Source organism: Ochotona princeps, chromosome 19 (genome assembly GCF_030435755.1).
Source record: "Ochotona princeps isolate mOchPri1 chromosome 19, mOchPri1.hap1, whole genome shotgun sequence".
Classification (NCBI taxonomy): domain Eukaryota; kingdom Metazoa; phylum Chordata; class Mammalia; order Lagomorpha; family Ochotonidae; genus Ochotona; species Ochotona princeps.
The window spans coordinates 32761554-32779084 of record NC_080850.1 but is presented as its reverse complement, the minus strand read 5'-3'; the positions used below and the strand labels follow the sequence as shown (position 1 = coordinate 32779084).

Here is a 17531-nt window from a genome sequence, read left to right as displayed (position 1 = left end):
ATATGTGCACTTTCTTAAAATTTATTTTTATTGCAAAGTCAGATATATAGAGAGGAGGAGAGAAAGGAAGATATCACTCTCCAAGTGACCACAAAGGCTGGAGCTGAGCCAACCTGAAGCCAGGAGCCAGGAGATCTTCTGGGTCTCCCACACAGGTGCAGGGTACCAAGTTTTGGGCCACCCTCGAGTGCTTTCCCAGGCCACAAGCAGGGAGTTGGATGGGAAGTGGGGATGCCGGAATTAGAACTAGCACCCAGGAGATTCCAGTGTGTACAAGGCGAGGACTTTGGCCACTAGGACACCATGTTGGGCCTTATTATGATTTTCTATTAAAATTGCATTAAAACTGCTAAATAAACCAGTTTTTCCTACACAATACTAACATAATCATCAACCCTTTAGAGAAAACACCACAAATGAAAATACAAAATACCTAAGTATTTATACATAATAGAACACACATATTCCAACTAGTCAAATGACTGCATGCCAAATCTCAAGTCTGATCAATTCTGATCATTTTTTTAATTGGAAAGTCAGATTTACACAGAGAAGGAGATACAGAGAAAGAGATCCTCCATCCACTGGTCCACTCTCCAAATGGCCACAACAACCAGAGCTGAACAGCCAATCTGAAGCCAGCAGCTTCCTGCAGGTCTGTGCAGGTGCAGGGTCCCAAGGCTTTCCTCTACTGCTTTCCCAGACCACAAGCAGGGAGCTGGATGGGAAGTGGAGCAGCTGGGACATGAACCCGCACCCATGTGGGATCCCGGCACATCAAAGCCAAGTATTTACCCATTGAGTCATTGCAACAGTTCTGAATTCTCTCTTTGAAAACTCCTCTAGAGTCAGTGCTGTGGTGTGCAGAGTTAAGCAGTCACTTTCGAGGACAGCATCACCAGTCTAAAGTGTCAGTCCTTGATATCCTGCTTCCAACTCAGCTTCTTGCTACCGGGCACTCTTGCAGGCTGCAAATATTCACCCAAACACCTGCATCTCTGTCATGCACATGGGAAACCCAGATGAAATTTCTTGCTCCTAGTTCTGGCCAAGACCAACAACGGCTGTTGCGAGCAGACAAGAGAGTAAATCAGCAAATGGAAGAGCTCTCTCCTTCCCTGTCACTCTGCCTTTCAAAGAAACAAGTAAACCTTTAAAAAAAAATTCCAGTCAGCCCCAGGATGCAGTAATATGTGAGATGCTGAGTTAATTCAGTGCCCCACAAGGACAACAGACACCCAGAAGGACATTCCACCCCGCAAGCAGTAGCTTTATATTTGTGGAGAATGTCACACGGAAAGTGAGATAAAATCCAAGGATCCAATCAGATGCAGAGAATGCGGGTAGAGGGCAATGTGCAAGAAAAGGACAAAAAGGTTGGTGGCTGCTGGTGCTTGGTTACACGGGCCGGGTCAAAGGAGCATCTTCATCTGTACTTGCACTTCATGTTTGTGTCTCTCACTGTTGTATAGCTTTTGATGTAGCTACTTAACTTTTTGAAATACATATGACTTCCCTTTAAAAACCATATTATATTTAAGTATCTTTTAATATAAGGAGACTGTTCAAATACATGATTTAGTTTAATTTTATCGTGATGAACATCAAAATTACTTTCTGAAACTCTTTACAATCACAACCTAGAATCATCAGAGGCTCTTGTAAAACATGCAGATTTTTAGAGCCCTCTGAAAATCTAACAAAATATATTACTTAGAAATAGGAAAAAAAAGTTCTAACTCTAGTAATTTTCAATCTCTTCTCCATTGGAAACATGCACACCCACAGCCTACCAGAGGCTGACAGGAGTTAAGTGCTTACAAAATTTAGCTTCTCACACTTCATAAACACTTCAGTTTTTCAGGTAAGGGGCAGGGTGAGTAATTCCACAACTTATTCTAACCACATGGATCCTGAGATCAAAATATTTCTTCTTACAGAAATGTGTAAAAATTCCTTTGAGGGGCCCAGCATGATAGCCTAACGGCTAAATCCTCACCTTTCATCTGCTGGGATCTCACATGGGCATCAATTCAGGTCCCAGCTACCCTACTTCCCATCCAGCTCCCTGCTTAAGGCCTGGGAAAGCAGTAAAGGATGGTCCAAAGCCTTGGGACCTGTACCCACGTGGGAGACCTGAAAGAACTTGCTGGCTCCTGGCTTCACATAGGTTCAGCTCTGGCTGCTCCACTTCTGATCCAGCTGCCTGTGCTGCACCTGGAAAAGCAGCAAAAAATGGCCCAAGCATTGGACTTCCACACCCATGTGGGAGACCGGGAAGAAACTCTAAGCTCTTGGCTTTAGCTTCTGCTCCTAGCTTCACTACAGCCATCCAGGGAGTAAAACAGGGAGTAGAAGATCTCTCTCCATCTCTCCCTCTACAATCTTTCAAAACAAACAAACAAAAAATTCATACACATAAATCTTAACAACAAAAAGGCCCGGCGTGATAGCCTAGTGGCTAAAGACCTCACCTTGTAGGTGCACTGGGATCCCATATGGGCGCTGGTCCATATCCCGGAGGCCCCACTTCCCATCCAGCTCCCTGCTTGTGGCCTGGGAAAGCACTCGAGGACGGCCCAAAGCCTTGGGACCCTGCATCTGCATGGGAGACCCAGAAGCAGCTACTGGTTCCTGGCTTCGAATCAGCTCAGCTCCAGCCAATGCGGCCACTTGGGTAATGATTTAGCAAACCGAAGATCTTTCTCTCTGTCTCTTCTCTCTATATATATCTGACTTTGCAATAAAATAAATATTTAAAAGAAAAAGAAACAAAAAGAAAACACAAAACCTCTGGGAAAAATAAAACTACCACAAGGGCCCGGCGGCATGGCCTAGCGGCTAAAGTCCTCGCCTTGAAAGCCCCGGGATCCCATATGGGTGCCGGTTCTAATCCTGGCAGCTCCACTTCCCATCCAGCTCCCTGCTTGTGGCCTGGGAAAGCAGTTGAGGACGGCCCAATGCACTAGGACACTGCACCCGCGTGGGAGACCTGGAAGAGGTTCCAGGTTCCCGGCTTTGGATCAGCGCGCACCGGCCCGTTGCGGCTCACTTGGGGAGTGAATCATCGGACGGAGGATCTTCCTCTCTGTCTCTCCTCCTTTCTGTATATCTGGCTGTAATAAAATGAATAAATCTTTAAAAAAAAAAAAAAAACTACCACAAGAACAAAAAAGCAGTAACCATTTATTATGGCAAATATCTTGCTCCTTAGATTGTAAACTAAGCAAAAAATGCACAAAAAGCAAAGATTTCCTCTTTGTGCCTCAGTTCTAAACACTAACCAACAGCAGAACCTCGGAATTTGAACTGATATTATATTTGGGGGGAAAAAAAAATGGGCCTGGCACGGTGGCCTAGCAGCTAAAGTCATCACCTTGAACACGCTGGGATCCCACATGGGCGCCAGTTCTAATCCTGGTGGCCACACTTCCCATCCAGCTCCTTGCTTGTGGCCTGGGAAAGCCTTGGGACCCTGCACCCACGTGGGAGACCTGAAGGAAGCTCCTGGCTCCTGGCTTCGGATCGCCTCAGCACTAGCCGTTGCGATCACTTGGGGAATGAAACATCGACCCAAGATCTTCCTCTCTGTCTCACCTCCTCTCTATATATCTGACTTTGCAATAAAAATAAAATAAATCTTAAAAAAAAAAGAATACTTCTCAACTGAAACATAAAATTATGAGTTTCAATGATATGCTACAGTCAACTACAATATGACCTGCTTCTCCTACTTCAAAATTTCACATTCTATTTGGTATTTCACCTCCTTAACCCTTTCAGATTTTTAATCAAATATGACTGGTATTGGTTCCAAAATTAGGACATTAAAGCACCTCCTGTCTCCTCCCCAACCCCATTGTTGGGCAGGGGAGGTGGGAGGAATATGTACATGTGACATTATATATATGGCATATCATATATATCATATATATGACATATATATGGCAAGCAATACAGCACACAATAAGTGGTTTTCCATTTTTCCTTTTCAAGTACACAGGACAGCGCCTTGACACACAAAAGCCAAGTAGAGAACAGGTAAGCAGAAACAACTTTTTTCCCATTCTTCCACTCCTGCAAACAGATATTTGGCAGCTCTCAGAAGCTTAAGAACCAGAGATAAGAATCATACAGATCAAACACGTAAGAAAACATACAGCAGAAGCTAATACTCGACATAAAAGAGCTGCCAGATTTCCTTCTCTAGTAAAAAGCCCAGTAATGTCACTAAATTATCTTGTCCACCCACCATTTTCCTGAACCTTCTCATCATTTCTCACACAAACACCATTTTTTGAGGGACTTTCTCCAACTCGCTCAATTTAGTCACCTTCCTTATTATCACAGACAATATCATTCCTCGCCTCCAGCTTCACTACAGATGCATTCCTTGTTTAAGTGCCTGTCTCTACTACCAGAGTACAAGCTCACCAAAATCCACTCGTGCCTTGTTTTTTAAAAGCTGTCTTATTAATGCATGATTCACATGCCATAAAATTCAATAATTTCAAATGTAAAATTCACCAGTTTCAGCATACAATTATCTCTACTAAGTTTACAGCATTATATAATAAGTACCACAGTTATTTTACTGCTCCATGGAGTTCTAGCACTTAGGAACCAAGTAAACACCTGTTAGATGAGTAAACAAATCTGCTAATGATTTAATGATAACTACTAATTTACACTAGTGTACCACTACAATGCTTTGCTGTGCCATGACTACTTTGTTGTATAAATTCTACATTTCATCATTTCCGTTTCCAATCTAACTTAGCTACTTCCATATATTGCCTCACTGAAGAACACTCTATTCAAGCTCATGAAAAGCACAGACCACTACACCACTTGCATATAAGTGGTGATATTAATACTCAACTATAAAATTCAAGAATTAAAATGTGATCTTCCGTGAGCCTGGTTCGGTAGCCTAGGGGCTAAAGTTCTTGCCTTGTATGCGCCAGGAACCCACATGGTCACCAGTTTAGGTCCTGGTAGCTCCACTTCCCATCCAGCTCTCTGCTTGTGTCCTAGGAAAGCAGTCAAGGATGGCCCAAAGCCTTGGGACCCTGCACCCACATGGAAAACCCAGAAGAAGCTCATGGCTTCAGACTGGCTCAGCTCCGATTATTGCAGCCACTTGGGGAGTGCTAGTGGATGGAAGATCTTACTCTCTGTCTCTCCTCCTCTCTATAAATCTGACTTTACAATAAAAATAAGTAAATCTAGCACCCAGTGAGGTAGCCTACTGACTAGAATTCTTGCCTTACACACACCAGGATCCCATATGGGCACCGGTGTACCAGTGGCCCCGCTTACCATCCAGCCCCCTGTTTGTGGCCTAGGAAAGCAGCCTGAACTCAGTGGAGATCAGAAAAAGGTTCCAGGCTCCTGACTTCAGATCAGCACAGCACTGGCCGTTTTAGCCACTTGGGGAGTGAATCAATGAAGATCTTTCTCTCTGTCTTTCCTCCTCTCTATATATCTGACTTTGAAAAAAACAATAGAATAAATCTTAAAAAAAAAAAAAAAAAAAAGAGTTCCAGCTCCAAGAGTTAGCCTGCCTAGTCCTGGCTACCATAAGTATCCCAGAAGTACATCAGCGGATGGAAGCGTAGCCTTTGCCTTTCCAACATATAAACATAGGCAAAGGACTTGAATGTATACTTCTCCAAAAGACATAAATGGGTCGATAAACATGGAAATATGCCCATTACTAGTCTTTAGGCACGTGCAAATTAAAAACAAATAGTCACCAGTTTAACTCCATTAGCATGCCTACTGACAAACCAACCAACATAAACAACTGCTCATAAAGATACAGAAAAACAGCTCCTGTGGAAAATTGATTTAGCAGCTTCTCAGAGTAAAACCTGAGGTAAGCATTTAGTGCAAGCCAAATCCACTGTCAGAGTGCCTGGGTTCATCCTGCCTCTGCTCTGATCCTGCATCCCGGAACACCCCGGGAGGCAACAGGCAATGGCACTAAGCGGCAGGGTCTGTGCCATCCACCTGGTCCGGATTGAGTTCTAGCTTCAGCCTAGCCCGGGCCAGTCTCAGCACTTCTTGCTGTGAGCATCTGGGAATGAGTCAGCAGATGGGAACTCTCTCTCTCTTATTCCCTAGGTCGCTGCCTTTCAAACAAATTAAATGATTTTTTTAAATTAAACATAAAATTACCCTGTGGTCTAGCAGTTTCACCTTGAGGCATCTATTTACTCAAAAGATAACAACCATGTGCACTACAGCTTTATTCACAACAACCGAAGGTGGGAACAACTCCAACATCCATTAGTAAACAAACCAATTAACCAAACATGGTATACACATGCAACTGAACAAAATCCAGCCTTTAAGAACAAAATTCTAATACGTAACACAGATGAATCTTGAAAACATCATTCTAAGTGAAATACACCAGACACAAAATAAAAACGCTGTGTGATCCCACCTAAGTGACGTACCCAGACTAAGCAAATTCATAAAAAGTTGGAACAGAGGTAGCTACAAGCTCAGGAAAAAGAAAACGGGATGTGACAGTCTAACCAATACACAGTTCCTAACTGCGATGTGTGAGAAAGTTCTGGAACTGGAGAATGGTAACATTTTGTTCAACACTGTATACTTAATGCCACCAAATCGCCAAATTTTACATTATGTGTAACTTGCCAATCTAGAATATTTTGATTAAAACTGTTAAATTTTGAGCTAAACTGGTAAATTTTTGTTATGTGTACTTTACCACAACTCCTTAAAGTAAAATTTTTCACAACTCACTAGTCTTCTCTAGTTTTGCACAGTGTACAGTAATAGGGGAGTCATGAGCACAATTAGGTGATCATAAATGATGATAAAAACAGTAATTATTTCCTGGTGGAGAAACATGACAAGTCACTTTACTCAACTGTGACAATTTTCTGTCCTAAGATGATATTCTGATTTTAAAAAATAAAAAAGAAAAGAAACACTGTAACAGGGCCCAGCGCCATAGCGTAATGGTTAAGGTCCTCGCCTTGAACGCGCCTGGGATCCCAAATGGTCACCGGTTCTAGTCCTGGCAGCTCCACTTCCCATCCAGCTCCCTGCTTGTGGCCTGGGAAAGCAGTGGAGAACGGCTCAAAGCCTTGGGACCCTGCACCTGCGTGGGAGACCCGGAAAGAAGTTCCTGGCTCCTGGCTTCGGATCGGCGCAGCACCAGCCATTATTGCCACTTGGGGAGTGAATCATCAGACGGAAGATCTTCCTCTCTCGCCTCCTCTCTGTATATCTGACTTTGCAATAAAAATAAATAAATCTTAAAAAAAAAAAAAACCACTGTAACAATTTACTTTCCCCAACCAAAAATTGTATGGAACTGTGCTATATCCCACATGCTCCAGGGTTTAAACTGTGTCATACAAATGCCTAACCTGCTAACAATTAAGTTGGAGAAAATACTGCCTGCTTTTTTAAAAGAAGCTCTAAGAAGGGAAGGGACAAACACTGACATTTTACTACTTCCAACAAATACTGCACATTACCTGTGTGAAACCCAGGCCAACAAGTTATTTGAAGGTTACAAAAGGGAGACTTCAAGTCATAGCACCCCAGTAATCCTGCCTCAGTGATCCAACCCCAAACCACCCACAAGCCAGCGCGCTCCAACTGGATCAAGGTGGTGCTGGTGGCCATTTTTAGCTTATCAGCTTCTTGAAATCAATCAATGACCAACTTTGTTCATTGACTTGACAACATAATGGGGAGCCAAGTGAAAGTCTTGATCCTTGATCCTTTTAGAAAGAAAGAGCCAGCTTAGTTTCCAACTGGTCAAAGTGCGTCAACCCTAAAATTCGCTAAAAAAAAAAAAAAAAGAAACCTTACCCAAGAAACCACAGCCACCCACTGGACACAGAGGGCTGCACACAGCAGCCCCCGACCCGTGCAGAGGCCACTCTAGCTGAGAGACCCTGCTGCACAACCAGCCCAATTTTGGCCATATTCTAAACGATATAAGGAAGTCGGCAACCACTCGTCTCACGTGACCTCAAACAGGGACGCAGTCGGGTCGGAGATAAAAACCACACGGCTGTTTTTTTTCCTCCCTGCATCCGCTGCACTGCCCAGCACTGAGGTAGCGCGGACGAGGCGGTGGGCACGGCTGCGGCCCACAGACCCCGCAGGGCACCGGGCGGGGAGGCGGGACGCCCCATCGCGCGCACTGCAGCCGAGGCAGCAGCCGAGGCCTGCCTGCCACACCCCCGGCGCGGCGGGGACGGCCAGGAGGCCGCGGCTCCTTCCTCTTTCTCCACCGCCAAGGGAGGGAGAGGCTGGGGAAGGAGGAGGTCCTCCTGCCACCGAACGCCCGCCGGACCCCGAAAGACGCCGCTGCCCCGACGCGGCACCGGCCGAGGAGGAAGACGCCGCAGCCCGCGCATGCGCACAGCCGTGTCCCGGCCCACCTACCGTCGCAAGCGCCCAGCCCCGTTCCGCGGCCGCGGCCGCTTCTCCAGGACCCGCGGGTTCGGCGAGCGAGCGAGCGCGGAGGCCCCGAGCGGCTCGGCGGACGGCGAGCCTCTGCCCGGGACGGCCGCCGACAGGAGGCTCAGGCGACAGCTGTGGCGAGGGGCCAGCCCGGTGCGCGACCCCCCACCCCGGATGACCCCCGGAGGCGGCGGCGGCGGCGGCGGCGAAGTCGCGCGAGGAGCAACCGGAGCAGCTACCGAGGCAGCGGCTGAGGCGCACAGCCTCCCTAACGGCGAGCGGGAGGAGGCCGGACCGGACGTGACGTTAGCGAGTGGGCGGGGCCGGGGCGCGCCGCGGGCGGGGGAGGGGCGGGCGTGTGGCGCGGGGAGGCCGGGCCAGCGACGCCCACTGCGGCCGCCTACGCGGGGGACCCCGCGAACCTGGGGAGGACTCTGCCTCTTCTCCAACCGCAAATGTGGGCTCCCAACTCCTTGAGTTGGGGTGCGAGAAGCCTAGCCCGGGTCCAAGGGAGCGGCGGAGGGGTCTGAGTATTCCGTGTAGGGGACGGAGGTTGGGAAGGAAAAGGAGGAACGTGAGGGGGGATATAACAGATAAAGTCTGAATCTGGCCGAATGAGTCGGCGCCTGGACCTCCGCCGAGGTGCCTGTCGCCTCTCACCCGCCACAGGCCAGAGGCCCCTTTATGCTGGCCGTGAGCACAGAGGCCTTGAGCGGTGACTCACGGTGAGGTGGGCGACCAGCCGCTGCACCTGCGCCCCGTCCGCCCCCTACCCTGGGACCTGACCCACAAACCGAGGAGACTAGATCGCCTACGCTTTGTAGAATCGTTAGGCCGCATGCTCAGCAAGAGCTTCCTGTATTACACTGAGGAAGAATGAGGATCTCTGGCTCTTCCTGAGCCCAAGAACCCAAACCATGCATCTCCGCTCCCAGGCAGTTGGCAGCTCATTCAAGCTCACAAAACTAGGAACAGTCAGCCAATACCTTCTTGGCTTTAGTCTGGTAAGAACTCTTGAGATTTCCATTGAGGATTAAAAAAATGTAATGTTCACCTTTTGGGCTTCCTTCACGGCAGTAGATCCAAACCTGCACAAAAAAAAAACCTCTTGGTGGCTGTGACCATATGAACCACCATGTTTGCATTGTCCCCTGTCCTACCTGAACTGGAAGTCAGTGACACAGAAAAGGAAAAACAAGAATCCTAGGAGAATTTGGGGACTAGGTTTAAAAAAAGAAATAAGTCACCCTTTCAGATGATGTGTAAATGTGTTACAGAGGCCCGGTCAGCTCCCAGGTACCATCTGAAAGACTGAACTAAATCCTCTGTAACCCAGCTGATGCTGTCATAACTGAAGGGTGGGGTCCACAGAGGGTCTAGAAACGACAGAATCTGGGGAAGAATGTATTGTGAGGTTCTCACTCTGTCCGGCAGTGATTGTAATGGCTGTAAGGACCAGGACCTGTCAACTGTTTAAAAAAAAATCTTAGTTCTTGGTCAGGTTTGTGGCACAGCACTTGAGATACCATTCTACCTGAGAATGGCTGTAGTCCACACCAAGACCCAGACTGGAATCAGGACTTCTGACTCCTGTGCTGGGTCTGGCTCAACTCTGGCTGTTGGTTTTGCTTTGTTTCGTTTTGTTGGATGATTTCTTTTTCTTTTTTTTTTTTTTTTTTGGTGGTGGTGGGACAGTTTGGGGAGTGAACCTGTAGATAAGAGATTCTTTTAAATAAAATAACTGTTGGATCTATTTAATGCCTACCATGTTCTAATCTCTTCAGCAGATAACATTCCTGACTTCATAAAGTTCAAACTGTAGCAAACTTCAGTTTTGAATATCCCTTAGGTGCTTACTTGCTCTGACTCCAAATTCAGCAAGTAGCTCTTCCATTGCAGAAGGGGAAATCTCAGCAGGTCCACACACCCAGTAAGAAACCACTGTTGCAGACACGTCACTGCGACTAGTTATTCCAGGTCTACAGCTCTTGTCAATCACATTGTGATTTATCAGTCAGCTTCTGTTCATTGAACTGAATTATGAAGCAGTTTTATCTAGTTTCTCAGAGCCTGATTACACTTGAATGAAATGGGAGTTTCCGGGCTGCTCAGCCAAGAGCCACAGTGCGCCTGGTTCCAGGATAGCCCCCTCAGGGTGAGCCTCGTGTGCCCAGCCTTGGCTCTCTGTGCAAACATCTGAGGAGGAAGCTTGACCTGTGATTCCATGCTAAGATTGCTTCGAAAGGTTAATCATGAGCAAGTAAAAATCCTAACAGAGCACAAGCCCTCCTGAACCTGTCCCCCACCCACCTCATATGCAACACAGGCTGTTGTTGACACAGCTCACCGTAATTAGGACTTTACTCAGGGCCTGAGTCCAAAGAGGGAGGCCCCAGAGAGCAGTGGCTCCCTTGCAACTATCACCCCTACTCTCAGAAAACAAATGTGGCCATTTTCTCCCTGTAAAACTCAAGATCTATTTTTTGCAAGATACCTTTTCTGGATCTTACGTGGAACCTGTGTATTCAACCAGCAGATCTCACTGGGTATGGTTTGAAAACGAAGTTTTCTTTCATCATGCCTTAAACCTGTACAAGGGGACTAGATTTGTCATGTACTCCGGCAAGCCCAAGAATCTCTGTGGTCCCACTTAGGAATGGAAAGCCTTGTAATCACCAAGTCTGTAGGGAGAAACCCTCCCCTCTCATCCAGCTGGGGACCGCAGGTTCCCGGCATGCCATGAGGAGGGCCACACAGTCCTCTCTGACCCTGCCTAGTCTTTCACCTCCTCCCAGCCTTCTTTTTCTTTTTTTTAAGATTTATTTATTTTTATTACAAAGTCAGATATACAGAGAGGAGGAGAGACAGAGAGGAAGAGAAGATCTTCCATCCGATGATTCACTCCCCAAGTGTCCGCAACGGCCAGAGCTGTGCCGATCCGAAGCCGGGAACCAGGAACCTCTTCCATATGGATCCCAGGCGCATTCAAGGCAAGGACTTCAGCCTCTAGGCCACACCGCCAGGCCCTCTCCCAGCCTTCTAACCAGAGCCACAGAGAGAGTAAGAGAAGAGAGAACAGGAGAGCCCAGTGCAATAGCCTAGTGGTTAAATAAAGTCCTTGCCTTGAACATGCCGGGATCCCATATGGGCGCCGGTTCTAATCCTGGCAGCCCCACTTCCCATCCAGCTCCCTGCTTGTGGCCTGGGAAAGCAGTCGAGGACGGCCCAAAGCCTTGGGACCCTGCACCCAAGTGGGAGACCCAGAGGAAGTTCCTGGCTCCTGACTCCGGATCGGCTCAGCTCCAGCCATTGCAGCCACTTGGGGAGTGAATCAGTGGACAGAAGATCTTCCTCTCTGTATATCTGACTTTCTAATAAAAATAAAATAAGTCTTCCAAAGAAGAGAGAAGAAAGAACAGGAAAATTCTTAACTCTTCCCCCCGCCCCCATGTGATGAGTTGAGTACATGCTTGTTTTTATATTTGTTTGAAATGCAGTTTTATAGACAGGACGATAGCTAAGACTGGAAACATGTTCAGTTTTGCTGCCCTGAGAGGGAGGTGAGGTTGTAGCATTCTCTCAGAGCAGTGAAATACTACCAAATTCAATCACACCTGGCTGGTTAATTTTCTCTTAGATACTAATCTCTTTACTAGGAAGAAACCAAGGACTAAAAACCCATTAAAATCAAAATCCTTAGATAAAGAAAAAGCAACTCACCATTAAGGAGTAGCATTGCTGGCTCTTCCAAAGAATGTAACAGTGATGTGTTGATGCCACTGTGTGCAGGACCATTATGCCAGTGTGCAAGAATGCCTGCTCTTCAGAAACAGAAAAATATTACTAGCTGCAGAGAGAAGAAACTGTTCCAGGCTGTACAAGTCCCACGCCAGCATCCACAATAACTGCCTATGCTGTTCTGATCCCAGCAACCCAAAGTAACCTTAGTGGCCATTTGCTTATTCAACACCCATTTCTTGAGCAGCTGTTACAGGCCAGGCACTGTGCTGGAGATGCAGTCGTGGTATCTGCCCTGGAGAAACTTCTGTTACAGATTTCCACAACACAGTACTTTTGGATTGGAACCAAAGGTAATGTCATGTGGATTTCAGCTTCCACATTCACTCAGAGCCGCTGGTGCCAGTCACATCTAGTTTGGAAAGCTGAAACAATTGACAGTAATTCTCATCTTCGCCAAGTCCACATTTTTTGGCCTGATAACTTGGAATTCAGTGTATGACAAGAATGTAAGCCAATGTGATCATCAGCCATAACACTAATTTGTTTGGGCTTCTTGATTAAATTCCTGTAATCACCAGATATTTTCTCCCGCAATCAGAAACTGTATTGTTAGAAATAAATATAGATAACCCTTTCTCCTCTACCTTCCCCCTGTATCCATGTAGTGAAAAGAAAGAAGAGAGATTCAAAGAGATTGTGACCTTTGCAAAATCATGAAACTTCAATTGCTCCCTTAGCCAGAAAGGCTGGCATAAGGGTCTCTCCAATCCGTGTACCCTGGCTCTTCCTCCATGTCCTTAGGCCATCTGACCATCTGACCAGTCAGGCTACCTCTTACCAGTCATTCAGACCACACCTTCTATGGCAAATGGACAGCCCAAGTGTGTGCAGATTGCAATCTGGCCTCAGCCACACTTTTTCCAAACATTTGCACACGACTTCTCTTTTCTGCTGAAGGCAAGGGTACCATGATTTAAAGGAGAATATGATGCCTTCCTAATCCCCAAATTTGTCAGCCAAGAAACCCTGACACATCAAGGCTTGTCCTTCTATTTTAGGGTCTCCTGGTGGAAAAGAAACCAACGTGTGCAAACAAGGTAGAAGTGTTAGAGATTTCATGTATTTGTCTGTGGCACACTCTCTGTATCCCGAATAAGGGTCTTAGAAACACAAGCACTGCAGAACACTCTGAAAAAAGGAATGGTCACAGTTTTACAAAAGCAATTGCTTTTTAGTAATACTTTGCTTTATTTCACTTCTTGAGGCTTTAAATGTACCTCTCCTCCTCCTGGAACTGCTTCAGTACTTCTTACTCATTCACACGCTGACAAATACCTCGAGGACTGCTGGGTGCCACGGCTTGTGTGCACAGTCACATGCAGCACGTTATTCACCCAACTGTGCTGATGCTGATGCTGCGGTAAACAAACTGGCTTCATTAGTTGTGCAAAAGTGTAGCACATGCAGCTGTGGACAGAACATAACTTTTTTTAAAGATTTATTTTTATTGGAAAGTCAAATTTACAAAAAGGAGGAGAAACAGAGAGGAAGATCTGTGTAGTTATTCACTCCCCAACTGGCCACAACAACCAGAGCTGAGCCACAATAAAGCCAGGAGCCAGGAGCCTCTTCCAGGTCTCCCACACGGGTGCAGGGGCCCAAGGCTTTGGCCGTCCTCGACAGCTTCCCAAGGCCACAAGCAGAGAGCTGGATGGGAAGTGGAGCTTCTGGGACTAGAACCGTCGTCCATATGGGATCCCAGTGCATGCAAGTCGAGGACTTGAGCCACTAGGCTACCAACCAGGCCCGAACATAACTTTCTTTCTTCTTCGTCGTTGTCTTCTTCTTCGTCTTCGTTTTCGTCTTCTACTTCTTCTTCTTTTTTGTCTGAGAAACAGATTTACAGAGAAAAGGACATCTTCCATCAGCTGATTTCACTTCCCAAACAGCCAGACCTGAGCCGATCCGAATCCATGAGTTAGGAGCTGCTTCCGGGTCTCCCATGTAGGTACAGTGGCCCAAGGACCTGAGCCCTGCTCTGCTGTTTTTCCAGGCAATGGGCAGGGAGCAACATTGGCAGTGAAGTAGCTAGGACTCAAACCAGTGCCCTTATGGGATGCTGGCACTTCAGGCAGAGAATCAGCCCCAGAACATAACAGTTGGTAATGATAGGTTTAAATATTCACTATACTATGTCTCATGATTTTGTACTGTGCCAAGTCTACTTTTTAAACAGGTCTACTGTAAAGCAGTATGCCCTGTTGCACAGCAGCAGCCACACACACCTGTAATTGACCTTGTCTGTTGATGATACCAAGAGGCCATGGCTGAGCTGTGCCCTGTAGGTCTATGGAAGCACACAGATAATGTCGGCAAGTTCTCAGAAAGAATCTGTGATTCAGCAACATGTGATAAGGTCTGGCTCTACCAGCCCATCAGAGCCAGGCCAGTGCTGCCAGGGAGCCTGGTCTGATCTGTACACCACCACTTGTTTATTGTTCCTTTTTATCACGCAAAAATGATACGTATTCACTCCTGGGTCTCAGCAGCATCTCCTGCAATAATGACTATTGATAATCATTGGGAACATTCAAGAATGACGAAGAATATAAAATATGAAGAGAAGAGAAAACAAAACATATTAAACACACACACACCAAAATTGTCTTTGCTAATCCTACTCCCTTCCCTGCAAAGCAAACTTGTGAAGTTAATTTCTCCCTGACCATGTTTCATACAGCTGTAAAGTACACTCCCAGTTATTTCTCAGAAACATAAATGGGATCATACTATAATGTTCCACTATATTTTTACACATACTATAACACAGCAATATGTCCATGTGTAATTTAATATTCCACTACTGCAATATGTTTGCTCATTTCTGTAGAATGGATTCCTAGCAATTGATACAAGATCCCGGCGTGTTCAAGGCAAGGACTTTAGCCGCTAGGCTACTGCACCAGGCCCAATAAATTACATCTTTAAAAAACATTTTAATACCTTTAAAATCTAATAGATGGGTCCGGCGCATTAGTTTAGTGGCTAAATCCTTGCCTTAGAAGTGCTGGGATCCCATATGGGTGCCAATTCTAATCCCGGAGGCCTCACTTCCCATCCAGCTCCCTGTTTGTGGCCTGTGAAAGCGGTTGAGGATGGCCCAAAGCCTTGGGACCCTGCATCTGCATGGGAGACCCGGAAGAAGCTCCTGGCTCCTAGCTTCAAATCAGCTCAGCTCTAGCTATTTCAGCCATTTGGGGAGTGAACAGAAGATCTTTCTCTCTGTATCTCCTCTATATAAATATGCCTTTACAAGAAAAATAAATAAATCTCTTAAAAACTGTATTAAAAAAAAAAAAAAAAAACAGAAAAAAGGGCCCGGCTGCGTGGCCTAGCGGCTAAAGTCCTTGCCTTGAAAACCCCGGGATCCCATATGGGTGCCGGTTCTAATCCTGGCAGCTCCACTTCCCATCCAGCTCCCTGCTTGTGGCCTGGGAAAGCAGTTGAGGACGGCCCAATGCCTTGGGACCCTGCACCCGCGTGGGAGACCCGGAAGAGGTTCCAGGTTCCCGGCTTCAGATCGGCACGCATTGGCCTGTTGCGGCTCACTTGGGGAGTGAATCATCGGATGGAAGATCTTCCTCTCTGTCTCTCCTCCTCTGTGTATATCTGGCTGTAATAAAATGGATAAATCTTAAAAAAAAAAAAAGATAAATTTATTTTGGTGCAAAAAATGTCAATGCCATACGTACTTATTCATAATGTGTGCATTCCACAAGCTTCTTCAAGACCCTGCTCACAATGATACCCCAATCCTGGTGTATTTTACTATAAAGTCCATACCTTCTCCATCTAGCTCTGCTCCTGGATGTGGAAACCCCAGTGGGAACTGACTTCCCCAGATGCTCAGTCCCACAGATGCCCCTTTCAATGCAGACCACAGGTGGACTCCTCACCACCCTGCTGCTCCTAGAGGACAGAGCTGCCCCACGGGCTGTGCAGGCACACCTACCTGCTATCTCTGCCCTTGGAGATACAAGAGAAACACCAAGACACAGAGAGGCCTTGGCCCTGCTCCACGTCTATCCCTGTCAAAGTCGGGAACTGATAGCCTGACAAGGAGGTTCTGCGGGGTTCAGTCTCTCCCAACACTCACCAACCAAGCAGTAGATTTTTGTTACTGTTTTTGCTTTTGTTTTTGTTGTTGTTAAAGGTTTATTTATTTTTGTTGGGAAGTAAGATATACAGACAAGAGGAGAGACAGAGAGGAATATCTTCTATCCAATGATTCATTCCCCAAGTGACCACAATGGCCGGTACTGCGCCAATTCCAAGCCAGGAGCCAGGAGCTTCTTCCTGGTTTCCCTTGCGGGTGCAGGGTCCCAAGGCTTTGGGCCGTCCTCAACTGCTTTCCCAGACCAAGATGGGAAGTGGAGCTACCAGGATTAGAACCGGCACCCATATGGAATCCCGATGCATTCAAGGCAAGGACTTTAGCTGCTAGGCCACCGCGCCAGGCCCATAGTGCCCATAATTTTTGAAACAAAAGGAAGATGAAGTTGTGTCAAAGAAATGGGGGTCAGTATTGTGGCTTAGTAGGTAAAGCCACTGCCTACAGTGCCAGCATCTCATATGGACACTGGTTCCGATATAGCACCCTGCTAATGAACCTGAGACAGTAGCAGAGGACAGTTCAAGTACATGGGCCCTGCACCAATGTGGAAGGGACAGGAAGAAGCTCCTGAGCCCTGGCTTCCCCCTGGGCCCAGCCCTTACCTTTGAAGCCATCCGCAGAGTACAGCAGCAGATAGAAGAACTCTATCTTCCCATTTCTCGATAACTATACCTTTCAAATAAATACATCTTTGGAAAAAAAAAATAAAAATAAAGCAGTTTTTCAAATGTGTTATCTGCTTGACCCTGTACATGCACATTGTCATTGCAAATTCCACCCGGACGTCTCCCTGCTGGCCTGACTCCTTGTGTTTCTGATCATTCATTACTATGATTGATCTAGAGAGGGCCAGCTCTCTGTTGATTAGGGGTGGGAGGAGCAACACCAGACGGCACACAAATAAGACCTTTATCCCTGTCCGGGTGAGGTTAGTTTCAGGATACATCAGACAATATCAACAGAATCTTAAATACCAGCTCCAAGTTGTAAGCAGTTCCTTTCACTTACAGAATCTTCCTTAAAAGTTTCAGGGTGTTCCTCTTATTTCAAGATGATTAAATGAGAGTTCCTACCCTAAGCCTCCCCTCCCAACCCTCCAAAAAAGAACCACTTTTCCAGGATTACACAGCAAACTGGAACAAAATTTCATTCC

General features: G+C 46.4%; 1 protein-coding gene across 6 annotated transcripts in view; it reads right to left on the bottom strand.

The window, feature by feature from the left end:
• The window catches only part of FAM13B (family with sequence similarity 13 member B), a 68713-nt gene extending 58984 nt beyond the window's left edge, over positions 1-9729 (bottom strand). For 4 of the 6 annotated variants that reach the window (XM_058677760.1, XM_058677763.1, XM_058677764.1 and 1 more), the window contains exon 1: positions 8446-8662. The gene's annotated coding sequence lies outside the window, so the exon portion shown is untranslated. Of the gene's footprint in view, positions 1-7863; positions 8065-8445; positions 8663-9517; positions 9552-9710 lie in introns of those variants that run through there. The other 2 variants (XM_058677761.1, XM_058677762.1) reach the window with 2 other exon arrangements.
• Between the last annotated feature and the right edge of the window lie 7802 nt (positions 9730-17531).